Source organism: Typopeltis vanoorti, chromosome 2 (genome assembly GCF_054136105.1).
Source record: "Typopeltis vanoorti isolate ZY-2024b chromosome 2, IOZ_Tvanoo_1.0, whole genome shotgun sequence".
Classification (NCBI taxonomy): Eukaryota; Metazoa; Arthropoda; class Arachnida; order Uropygi; family Thelyphonidae; genus Typopeltis; species Typopeltis vanoorti.
This window is the reverse complement of record NC_143550.1, coordinates 130899177-130910929: the sequence shown is the minus strand read 5'-3', so window position 1 is coordinate 130910929 and position 11753 is coordinate 130899177. Positions and strand designations below refer to the sequence as shown.

The 11753-nt window shown below is 35.8% G+C and overlaps 1 protein-coding gene across 1 annotated transcript in view; it reads left to right on the top strand.

The window, feature by feature from the left end:
- Window positions 1-2808: 2808 nt before the first annotated feature.
- The window catches only part of LOC150109432 (uncharacterized), a 334156-nt gene continuing 325211 nt past the window's right edge, over window positions 2809-11753 (top strand). Inside the window, exon 1 of the mRNA XM_090408164.1 lies at window positions 2809-2824. The gene's annotated coding sequence lies outside the window, so the exon portion shown is untranslated. The remainder of the gene's footprint in view (window positions 2825-11753) is intronic.

Genomic DNA, 11753 nt, shown 5'->3' with positions numbered 1-11753 from the left:
GTTTGCGGATTTTTTATTATACAGGGTGTTTCAAAAAGAATGTCCCGATTTGAAAATTGTATATCTCTGCAACCCCGTGCAGCAGGTGAAGGGCACATTGAGCATTTGTAATTGTGGTGAGTAAAACTTGAGGCCTTAGTTCCTACTTGGTAATTTATTTTGTAACTGTACCACATTTTTATTAGTAAATATAATTATTTGGAATCGGGTCATTCTTTTTGAAACATCCTGCATTTTCTTATCAAGTATAAAATACCTGCTGTAAATACATATGAAATATCTTTAATAAATTCCAGCAAAGGTTGGTCGATTGGTAGAGTGCTACTAATGGCGCAGCAAAATGTTAAGCAAGTTTGAGCGGAGTTAGTAGTTCGAAGGAATCAATCGATCGATGCTGTTGGCACACTCTCCCTCGAAGAGTCTTTGGACTCCCTGGAGGTGTCACATAATAATAAATAAGATAAAACGCATTGGGATTCAAAACAGAACCCTGTAGCACAGTGGCACATCCATAGGGGGAGGCGAAAAGGGCCCTGTCTCCCCAAAGAAAAATGGGGAAAAATAGAAAATTTTCCAAAAATCATTTCTTAATTAATAAAATGCATTTTTTTATTTATGTTATGTCGTGTCTTCTATTTCTATACTACTTATGAATTAGTGATCATTGCAGATGCTCAGTCATAGGTCGTATGCGATGCTGCGCTACTGCTATCGCCCTCTCATATACCATTTCTTGGTATTCAGATAACAATCATGTATATACATCTGACACTCCCAATTCTTTCAGCTTTTACAATTTACTACGAGGTGATATGTTATAGGTCTTCGAAAATATTATTCTTATAACAAGTCCATCTTATCTACCATATTTCTCATCACTCATAAACTGCAAGCAATTTAAAGATACCAATAAATTATATACTTGGTTTAATCCTTTATCCAAGTGTAAGCAAACAAAGTTTGCGCCTGAAGTATTTTCAGGACTGGGCAACTCGTATAAAAAAAGCTAAGATTTCGCATCACTTCCCTTAGTATTCCATAAGAATACTAAGGAAAGCACATCTCCTTGCAGACATGTTTAGTGCTATGTATTATAGGAAGGGTCACTACCCAGACCGCTTTCCCTGTATTAAGTGCGGGGTTACCTCTCCAAAAACTCGCAAGATCACCCAACAATGAGTGACCCAAAGGATCAAAAACTCAGTGTTGTTCCCCTCAGTAACACGCTCGCCCTGTCACTGAGAAGAACTCTCAGCCTTTGGCTGTACCCAGTGGCAGGCTCACCCTACCACCGAGCAGGACCGCTCATATTTCATCTGAGGGGTAACAGCAACAGCCATGCTTAAGTAAACTTCATTGGCTACAGTATTGCTATCCATCACCCAAGCTTCCAACCGATTTCTAACCTTAGGAGTCTTTTCAGTGGGAGCCAGACCCAGAGGTGATACTAAAGTTGAAGTAATGCAGAAGTCATATTTCCATATACGAGTTGCCAAAAGGTGTCACACCTTATTATTAAATCACTTTGGAAATCAATTGGAAGTGTTTTCATTTGGTCATATTATAAACTAAAGATACCAAGAAATTATATACTCGTCTTAATCCTTTATCCAAGTGTAAACAAACAAATTTGCGCCTGAAGTATTTTCAGGACTGGGCAACTCGTATAAAGAAATATATAAACTCTTATAAGGCAAGTAATGTGAAGTCTTAGCTTCTTTATACGAGTTGTCCAGTCCTGAAAAATACTTCAGGCTCAAACTTTGTTTGCCTACACTAAGGATTAAGCCCAGTGGCGTTGCTGGAGCTTTTGTCGCCTGGGACGGTCCCTGAGTTAGCTGCCCCTCTCAATCTTCTTTCACTACGCGTTATCCCCGCTTCTTATGCAGGGTTCGCGTGTTACTTAGATGCGACTTCTTGTTAGTACCACTCCCAACCGACTTGTCGCCTAGTCTGCCGCTAGGAGTGTGTGTGTGGGGTATATTTTTTGGCTGTAGAAGCGTATGTTCACTGGGCCGGTTTGCCTGCTTGCGGGATGAAAAACGCCAGATAAACTGGCAGTAAAAACCCTACTGCCCGCCCGGGCCCAAGACCGGCTAACTTGGCTATGCCTGAGGAAGATCCTCAAGTTCCTCACGTCTTCGACGGGAATCGAACCTGGGACACTCCTTCCCCAGGCATATGGTTGCGAAACGCAAAGCCACTAGGCTAACCGCGCGGACTTTACCGCCCCTCTCAATACACACCAAAATACTACAAAAAGTGAAAACTATGTATAGGGTAAGGTTCGAAGTGCTACCCGGGGCGGACCTCCGCCTCCGCCCAGCTACGCCACTGATTAAGCCAAGTATATATTTTCTTGGTATCGTTTTATAGTATAACTAAGCGAAAAAACTTCCAACAAACTGCAAGTAACTTATTTTTAATTTTAACAAAGTACAACAAAAATAATAAAAATAAATAAGCGTATGCATCGATGACTCATGTTGATGTTTTTTTTTTTTTTTTCACAAACATTCAAAAAATCACGTCTCAAATTGTTATTTCTATTTATTTACTATTTCTTTATTTTTGTTTAATGACGTTCAATGAACAGATTCCCGTTTGGTCACCGTAGCAACCCATTAAGCAGTTTCACAGTTAATGGTTAGTTTAGGAAGATCCAGTTTTCAAAGCGTAGTAAAAAAAGTTAAAGAAAACTTTATTTCTTTTTTAAAAATTAAATTACTTTTGCAATCTCATGCTGGAAAGTTTAAAAATAATGAGGTGATAAAAGGATAAGAAATGCAAATAAAACGACTATACTTAAGATATTATCCCCCAGGTTAGCAGATTATTCTTGAAATTAAAATTTCTACCTTATTTTCGATCCACATATAGCTGATCCGAGTTGTTATTTATTTATAAACATCTTGCATCGTTTGCTGTAACTTTAATTATTGAATTAATAATTCAAGGTATGGTTAATTTTTCCCTTCCCGCTTTTGCTGAGGTTATTTGGCTTCTCGCTAATAAGAGGGCTGAAAAAAATACAGCTAGTAAGTAATATTTGAGTCACGTATGGGATGTTTACCATGATAAACTGATTATATCGAATATGATCAGAGCCTAAGGAGAGTGGTGGGGAATTATGACCACACTGGAAAAAATTTTAGCTCCCCACAGGAATAGCATACCGGCTAATATTAATACTACCAAGAAAGATAAAAATATATGCAAGCACAGTCATGCTCTGGGCCACCTTCAGGACCTCCTGGTCCTCCTGTTAATTTTTACAGGTTTTAACACCCACCAAAAGATATATAGGGCTCAATGAATAAGAGCATCGGTTCCTAACCGATGGTACGCGTACCCCCGGGGGTACACGAAAAATAATCGGTAATGGCAGAAAAACAAGTAAAGTAAACAAAATGCAAAACGATCGTTTTGGAACAATAAATGTCAGTATTTAAAAACAGCTATTTTAAAAACAAAGTACAATTTATAGAAATGGATTTAAAAGGGGTACACAAATGGAAAAAGATTGGGAACCACTGAATAAGAGGAAGACATCATATATAACTTATTAAGAGGAGTAACATAGATAGTTAACGATTATATACTTCAAAGAGTGAGGAGGAGGAGGAGATCTGTGGAAGATGTATAAAGAAAAAGAAGTTGCATTGGTAAAGAGCAGGAGCAAAAGAGTAAGAAATATATTTATGCATGGGCAGTAAGTGAATGAAACACATTGCTAGAAAAAGCTGTGAGTGATTGCATCACAAGTGAATAAGTTTCAAGCAATTAACAGTCATCTTTCAATTATCCAGTCATGTTGAATTATTGCTTTTGTCATTTAACTGAGGATGCAGTAGTATGCAATTACATTGTACAATTCAGGAGAGACAGGTGATATGCTAACTCAACATAAGGATGGGTTACTTTTACTTGAAGGCTTGGTTATTTGGAGGTCAGGTAATTGAGAGATCACTGTATTATTGCATGCAGAGTTCGACAAATACACTTGCCCACTCAAAAATGGTAAGTTGATTTTGTCTTCTGGTGAGTAGTGTAGACTGGACAAAGTAGAATATTTTTTATTAAAAAAAAACCCTTTCTAATCAAAATATTTTTAAGTTTAAGAAAACACAAAATAATATGTGTCATATATTATAATTATACGAGTATCTCCATGGAGTCAGAAGACATTGTGGTGGACACGGTGGTGCACTCAGGATTTATTCTTGGGGGGGGGGGTGAGTTGAGTAGACGATTTGAGAATACACACTACGCGTTGCTTATGACCTATGACTGAGCATCTGCAATGATCACCAATACATGATACCATGATCTCCTCTGACCCTTCTCGGGCATGAAGTAGTGCTTAGTTCGCCCGAGCACTACTTCTGCCTTGTGTTCACAGCTGCCGTGAATCCCGAGAATTATAGGGTATTCCCACCTTATGTGGCCGCTAATTCATAGTGAGTATAAAAATGGAAGACATGACACAATATAAATAATAAAAAATTAATTTTAATTAGAAAAAGATTTTTGGAAAATTTTCTAGTGTTTTTTTTTTTCCTTTTTCTTTGGGGGGGGGGTGCCAGGGTGGACATGCAATAAACTTTATACTTCCATTACTTGTCATACCTCTTCTTAAATGCATTGTCAGGGCACTCAACTATTTCTGGTAATCCATTTCACTTATCCTGATTCCCAAAAAAACCAGGTAACCAAATCTGTGCACAGCAGTCAAGATGCAGTCGAATCATAACTTTTTAAAGAGGGAGAATAACCTTCCTATCATTACTTGTTAATATGTTTTGAGATTACTCACCAAGTAATCCTTTGAGCTATTTTGACAACTTTTGAAATATGCTTTCTGAACTTCAACTCTCTGTCTTCCATTATCCCCAGATCCCTAGCCTTATAAATTTCATGTAATCCAGTACCATCAGTATGAAACAAAGTATGTAATATTTTCATCCAAAAGTGCACTATCTTACATTTTGCAACATTCAGTTGACAGTCATTATACTTTGCTAACAATGCCAATTTATTTCAGTCATCCTGCAGGATATCTACATCACCTTTATGGACAAAAAAAAAATTGTTCAATAATCAGTTGTTCCTCTATGTCATTAATAAACAAAATAAGGAGTAATGGCCCTAGTATAGAACCCTGAGGCACTCTACCAGTCACCCTCCTTCTCTTAGATTTCACACTACCATAAACTACCCTCTGTTGGTTGTCAGCCACTCACTGTCCTACCAGCTTCATATCCATTCCCATTTGCTTCTGCTTATGTAATAATTTTCTATGCAGTATTCTGCAAATGCCTTTGCAAAATCAAGCATGGTGTAGTCAATTCTATTATCTAATTCTGCTATCTCTCTGTTATAAAATATGAGTAAATTACTAAAGCAGGACTTACCTTTTACAGAGCCTGCTGCTCATAATAGAGTATTGTATTCCTATTCATTCACTACTGGATTTTACTTTTAGCCAACTTTTCCACCACCTTAACCACCATTTCTGAGATGTTAATTGATCTGTAATTTGCTACTTCTGTCTTGGAGCCACCTTTATGTAATGGAACTATCTTATCCTCTTTCAACTCCCTTGGAACTTTGTGAGTGTCAATACTTAGATTGAACAACTTCATCAGAGACACTGCCTTAAATATTATTAAGACATATTAAGTATTAAGTAGTATTAACCTTATGATGCTGTGATGAATTTGAGAGAAGAATTATGGGATCAACAGAAATTGTCCTCAGTTTGGTCCATCTTATTGCTAACCTTAGCTATAACCTATCTGATTGTCACTCTTCAGCTATCCAACTTTGACATACAAGGAATCATACTCACATGAGTGTGCTCAACAATACTCTGACATCCATAATGCCTTCAAATGTCAACAATATGTTTTGCAACTTAATTTATAGCTGTTGTTCTGCATCTGCACTATTACTAATAACCCTTTCCAGCTTCAAATCATCTGCAAACAACTGAATATCCCCCTACAATCCATTGACAATGTCATTGATATAAAGGTTAAACAATACAGATCCTAGTATTCAGCTCTGCGGGACCCCACTTGTAACCTTCTGCCTCCTTGATACCACCCCACATACACAACTCTCTGATACTTGTCAGAAAGCCAATCCTGAATCCAGTTGACTAACCTGACATGTAAACCCATATGCTGCAACTTAAGTATCAGCTTATCATGTGGCACCATGTCAAATGTCTTTGCAAAATACAAAATTATAGCATTTGATGCCTTTCCCTCATCAACTGCTCTTGTCACTTTATTATAAAAGGCAATCATATTACTAAAGCAAGAGCACCCCCTTAACAAATCCATGTTGTTTCTCACAGATAACATTACCCTTACCCTCATCTGCCCAATGCTGTATATGGTCCCTCACTAATTTCTCCAAGACATTAACAACTACTGATGACACATGAACTGTCCTGTAATTAGACACTTCCAGTCTGCTACCGCCCATATGTAATGGCACTATCTTACTTCCTTCCATTCCTTGGGTACCTTTCCTGTAGCCAGACTTTCATTGAAAAGCCAGGTCAACGAAGCTGTCAGTTCTTTAGCACATTCTCTCAAAACCCGTGGTGAAATACCATCCAGTCCCACAGCTTTACTGACATCCAGGGTACTCAGTATTTGGAACACACTCTCCTCTAAACCTCGAACCTGCCCTATCCCTCTAGTATTAAAACCTACTTCTCCAGGATGAAATACTCAAATAAAATGTTTATTGAATAACTCCACTATATCCTCAGCATCAGTCACTCTGTACTGAGGAGAATGACTGTGGAAGAATGTCATTCTTCCACAGTCATTTCTCCTCCTACTGACCACATAGCTAATAAATTTCCTAGGATTTTCTTTGGATCTTAGTGCCAATCTCTTCCCATTTTCCAGTTTTGCCTTCCTCACTTACTAGTCATTCTCCTGACTTGAGTCTTATATTCTTCATGCATCTGCTTTCCACCCTTCTCCTTATATTTCTTCCATAATCTCTTTTTCACCTGTAGTTCCTGTTTGATATTGTTTGTCATCCACTTTACACCAAACTGTGTCCTCTTCTTCGCTTGTAGAATACAACTTACTAATTGCTGCTAACAAATATTCCTTCACAATTTCCCAAGCACTAATGATATCCTGGCCTTCTAATTCCACCCTCCATGGAACTGCCCCAAGTTGATATCTAAGACTATTATAATCACCTGCCTTATAATTCCACATATGTTCCCTATTTTTTTGATACTCCTGCATGTCTATTCATCTTCCAAGTCAAAACCATGGTCACTCTCTCCAAATGGGGGAGAGAGATGTCATCTCAGTTATTATCAGTATTATCAGCTCTTCTGATGCTATGACCAAATCCAAAATTCTTGAACCTCTTGTTCCTTCTATTACATGTTGCCTAAGAGATTTGTCCCTCAAGAATTCTAGAAATTCCATTCCCTTATTACTACATGCATTTTCATCTTCCCAGCATATACTTGCTGTAGTGAAAATCTCTCATAACAATCATTCTTCTTGCCTTTATTGCCTTTCTTAATTTTTATTTTTATTTTACAAAGGCAGGGTGCCACATGATAAGTTGATACTTAAGTTACAGCATGTGGATTTGGCTACAGGATAATGAATTAGATTGGGGATTGGCTGTCTGATAGGTATCAGAGGTGTGTATGAGGGATCAATATCAAGGAAGCAGAAGGTTACAAGTAGGATTTGTTGGATCCTATTTCGTCTTAACCTATACTGTGGATCCATCAATTTGTCACAATGATGTTCTTAAACAAAAAAATAAGTTGCTAGTTGATTTCTAATCCCAATATAGAGAAAATTTGTATTTATTGACTGTGCCACTCTATATCTAAATTAGTCAAAGAATTAAAGTAAAACCAACTCTCAACTATTTCCTTTTTATGTGTTATTATTATGTATACAGGCCGAGTTTATTTAATTTATTTAATTCGCCCGCTTTGGTTCGAATATTTTATGAATGGTGCAGTAAAAGAGATTCAGGCAAAATACAACTTTAGATCAACAAAACAAACATTTAATTTAGGCTTACAATTTATACACTTTAGTTTAAATCACTGAATAAGGTATTATAAACATTTTAGCTCATCTGGTAATATAGTCATAATTTCAGGCAATGGTTAATCTGTGTCTGAAATACAGCTTTCACAAAATACAAGTAACTATTTGATAAAGTTCAATGTCATAAAGTTCCTTAGTAACCAATTACATTAATATCTCATAGTTACTTAAGTTACAAATACTACAAAAAGGCAGCAACACTTCTTCACAAGTTTACACTCTTAAATCCACACTCCAGTTAATCTCCGCAATAGTTACTGTTAATGTAGGGATATTTTAAGAAGAAACACACACATATCTCCGAATAGGAATATCAATAGTTGGATGATTCTTACCGGTAATCTTCCTTGTTCATCTACTTATATACGAACATTTCTTATAACTGCATACACTTAAAACAATTAACAACACTCATTAAAACAAATCTTATAATGATTAATGGTCACAATTCACATAGTCAAACGTTCTTGCTCAGATCAAAAGGTTTGTATTATCTTTGACATCACTTGACCAATTTAATATTCTACCAATAACTCTTGAACTAAGATAACACACAGTAATTCTTTAACTTGAAGTTTTTATGCACAATTGCCTATACTTCCAGCATTTAATTAATCTTTTAGGCACTATATCTCTTAACACAGCTATCATTTAAATTCAACCTTGCTGCTTCTACTTATTCTCTTAGTTACTCCGAGCTAAGCTTCAAGTTTCCGTGTGTCCCTGAAAAGTCGGTCCTGAATTTAAATGCCAACTAAAGTATAGCTAGTCATCCAGTTGTCACCTTGCTATCTTCTGTTGCTTTATTTGTTGTTCTACAACTTACTAGCCAACTCGCTCCTCGACTAGTAAACTTTAATTAGTTACTTGAGTGACTCGCCGACTCGTTGTTTTCGCACTCCAATTCCATCGTTTTCTCTGTTCTTCACTTATATATCCCTTCTTCCCGCCGAAATTGTTCTCGTGCTCTACTTCTACTAAAATCCTTTCCAGTCTTTCAATACCAATCTGCCATGCTCTGTTCTAAACTCGTGCTAGCTATCTTACATACGTCTCCATGACAACCAAAACAAAATATAATAAAACTGAGGCATTGCATAACGTTATACCTCTACATACAGGAACAAATAAGGAATATTTACACTTCAATTAATACTCAGTTAAAATGTTGAATACAAATTCTTATAATATTAACATAGCAATAAATAAAATAAACTTAATAATATTTTAATACAGAGTCGTTTCACTATTAATACATATGTTTGATTAGATAATTAAATTTTAATAAAACTTAAAGGTAGTTATATGAATATTAATTTATAAACAAGTGATTTAGATTAAATAATATTTACAAGTTTTGCTTATGTGATGGAAGATCATGTTGGATTCTGAAGCAAATATTAATTACTCAAATCTCTATATATTCAGAATCCAACAGATTCTGAATGGATTGTGAAGCAAATATTAATTACTCAAATCTCTATATATTCAGAATCCAACAGATCCCTCATGGTTCAGTACTTTTACAAAATCATGCTGCTCCCCATAGAGTATTGTATTCTTCTCCATCCATTCCTGGATTTTACCTTTAACTAACCTTTCCAATACTTTAACCCATTAATATACAAAGACGTCTGTGACACGTTTTTTGTTTATTGCACCAAAATTGATTTTGATGTATCGCAGACGTTACAAAGTTCGCATCAATTTCAAACGAATTTAGAGTTTAAAAATAATTTATATGTCAAAGGGTTAACTACCCTTCCTGAGATACTAATTGGATCTGTAATTGCTACTTCTGTCTTGTAGCCACCTTTATATAATGGAACTATCTTACCCTTCTTTCAACTCTTGGAACCTTGCCAGAGCTTAGACTTAGATTAAATAACATCATCAAAGGCAATACTGAAGAAGGATGCTGACCAGTAGATATAGAAGGGTTGTGCTGTATTGCTTAACCTTTATATCAGTGATATTATCAGTGGATTGCAGTGGGATATTCAGTTTTTTGTTAATGATGTGAAGCTGGGAGGGGTTATTAGTAATAGTGGTGATGTGGTAGCCCTTCAGGAGGCAGGATTGAATAAGACTTTCTTGTATACTCAGCTTCTTTGATAAAAAAATTCAATAGAATTTCTTACAAAATAGAAGACATTAAACTGGCAGATACAGACATGTTGTTAAGCTTTATCATTGTCTCTTTGTTCACAAATATCCCTCACAACGAGACAATAGAATTTCTAGCCCAAAACTTTTCATGGGATGTAGTGGACTTATTCAAATTTGTAATTGTATCTGGTTACTTTGTATGGAAAGATAAAATATATATAAACAAAAGGAAGCATACTGCAGTATGCTTCCCTTGTCACCTAAACTATCTAACTTTTATCTTGAACACTTAGAAAAAAAAATCTTCTCTCATGATCCAAAACCAACAATTTGGCTATGGTACGTTGATGACGTCTTTGCAGTTTGGAGTCATACAGAACCAGAACTCCACTCATTTCTACAAAAAATCAATACTCTACATCTTTGTATTAAATTCACACTAGATAAAGAATCATTAAATGACATTTCCTTTCTAGATGTATACATCCACTGTAAACAGGATGGATCCATTTCCACGTCTGTCTACTGAAAACCAACTTTTTTAGGTTGTTATATCCACAATATATCAGCCCTCATCTAAAAAATATGACATCGTAAAATCCTTAGTATGAAGAGCAAATAAGGATTTGTTCTTCTGAAGTATCTTTAAAACAAGAACCGGAAATTGTCAAAGAAACAGCCTTACTAAATGGATATAATCCAAGAATAACCCAAAAAATAATTAACCACTCTCCTATACAGAAACCCAGACAAGATGCCCACAGGACTCCTATACCATATATTAAAGGCATCTCTGAACATGTGGCAAAAATTATGAAAAAATATTAACTCATTAATCAAATTCATAACCTGCTACCTTCTCCACAAGACAATTACCATTGACCCTACTTGGTATATGGACAAAGAGGAAGATCTGTAAATAAACACATCTCTAAACATCAAGACAACGTCTGGATTATCACACCTCACATATCTGGCCTGTCTAGTGAATTGAAACACTAGCCACAGAATCCAAAGGGATAACACCAAGTTGCTGTATAGATCCATATATAAATATGAACATTTATGCAAAGAAAGTGATGAAACCCCTCTTCATTGACATAACTTCAGTCATAATGACTGCCTCGCTGTAACAAAGATTTGGGAAATTTTTATCCTCCATTGAATTAAATAAATTTGGAATTACTTATATTTTATTTTTAACTAATTTTAATTATTTTCAGCCCAATAGTTTTAATCCATGAACACACGACTGTATACATAGAGGGATTGTAATTTAATGCATGCACTCTACTGTTTTTTTATTTAGTTCCTTATTATTGTTCGCTGTTTGTACTGATGATGATGTCTTATAATACATAAGATGAAATATTTACATAATAAATTCATTTTTACTCTGGTGTATGTGTTATTCTATAGTTATTGATTTGAAAAAGCTGCACAGATTGGCAAATGAATGGAGTGTCAGTTTAATTCAACTAAATGTAAGGTTTTGAATTTGGGATCTGTTGATGGGAAGCTGTA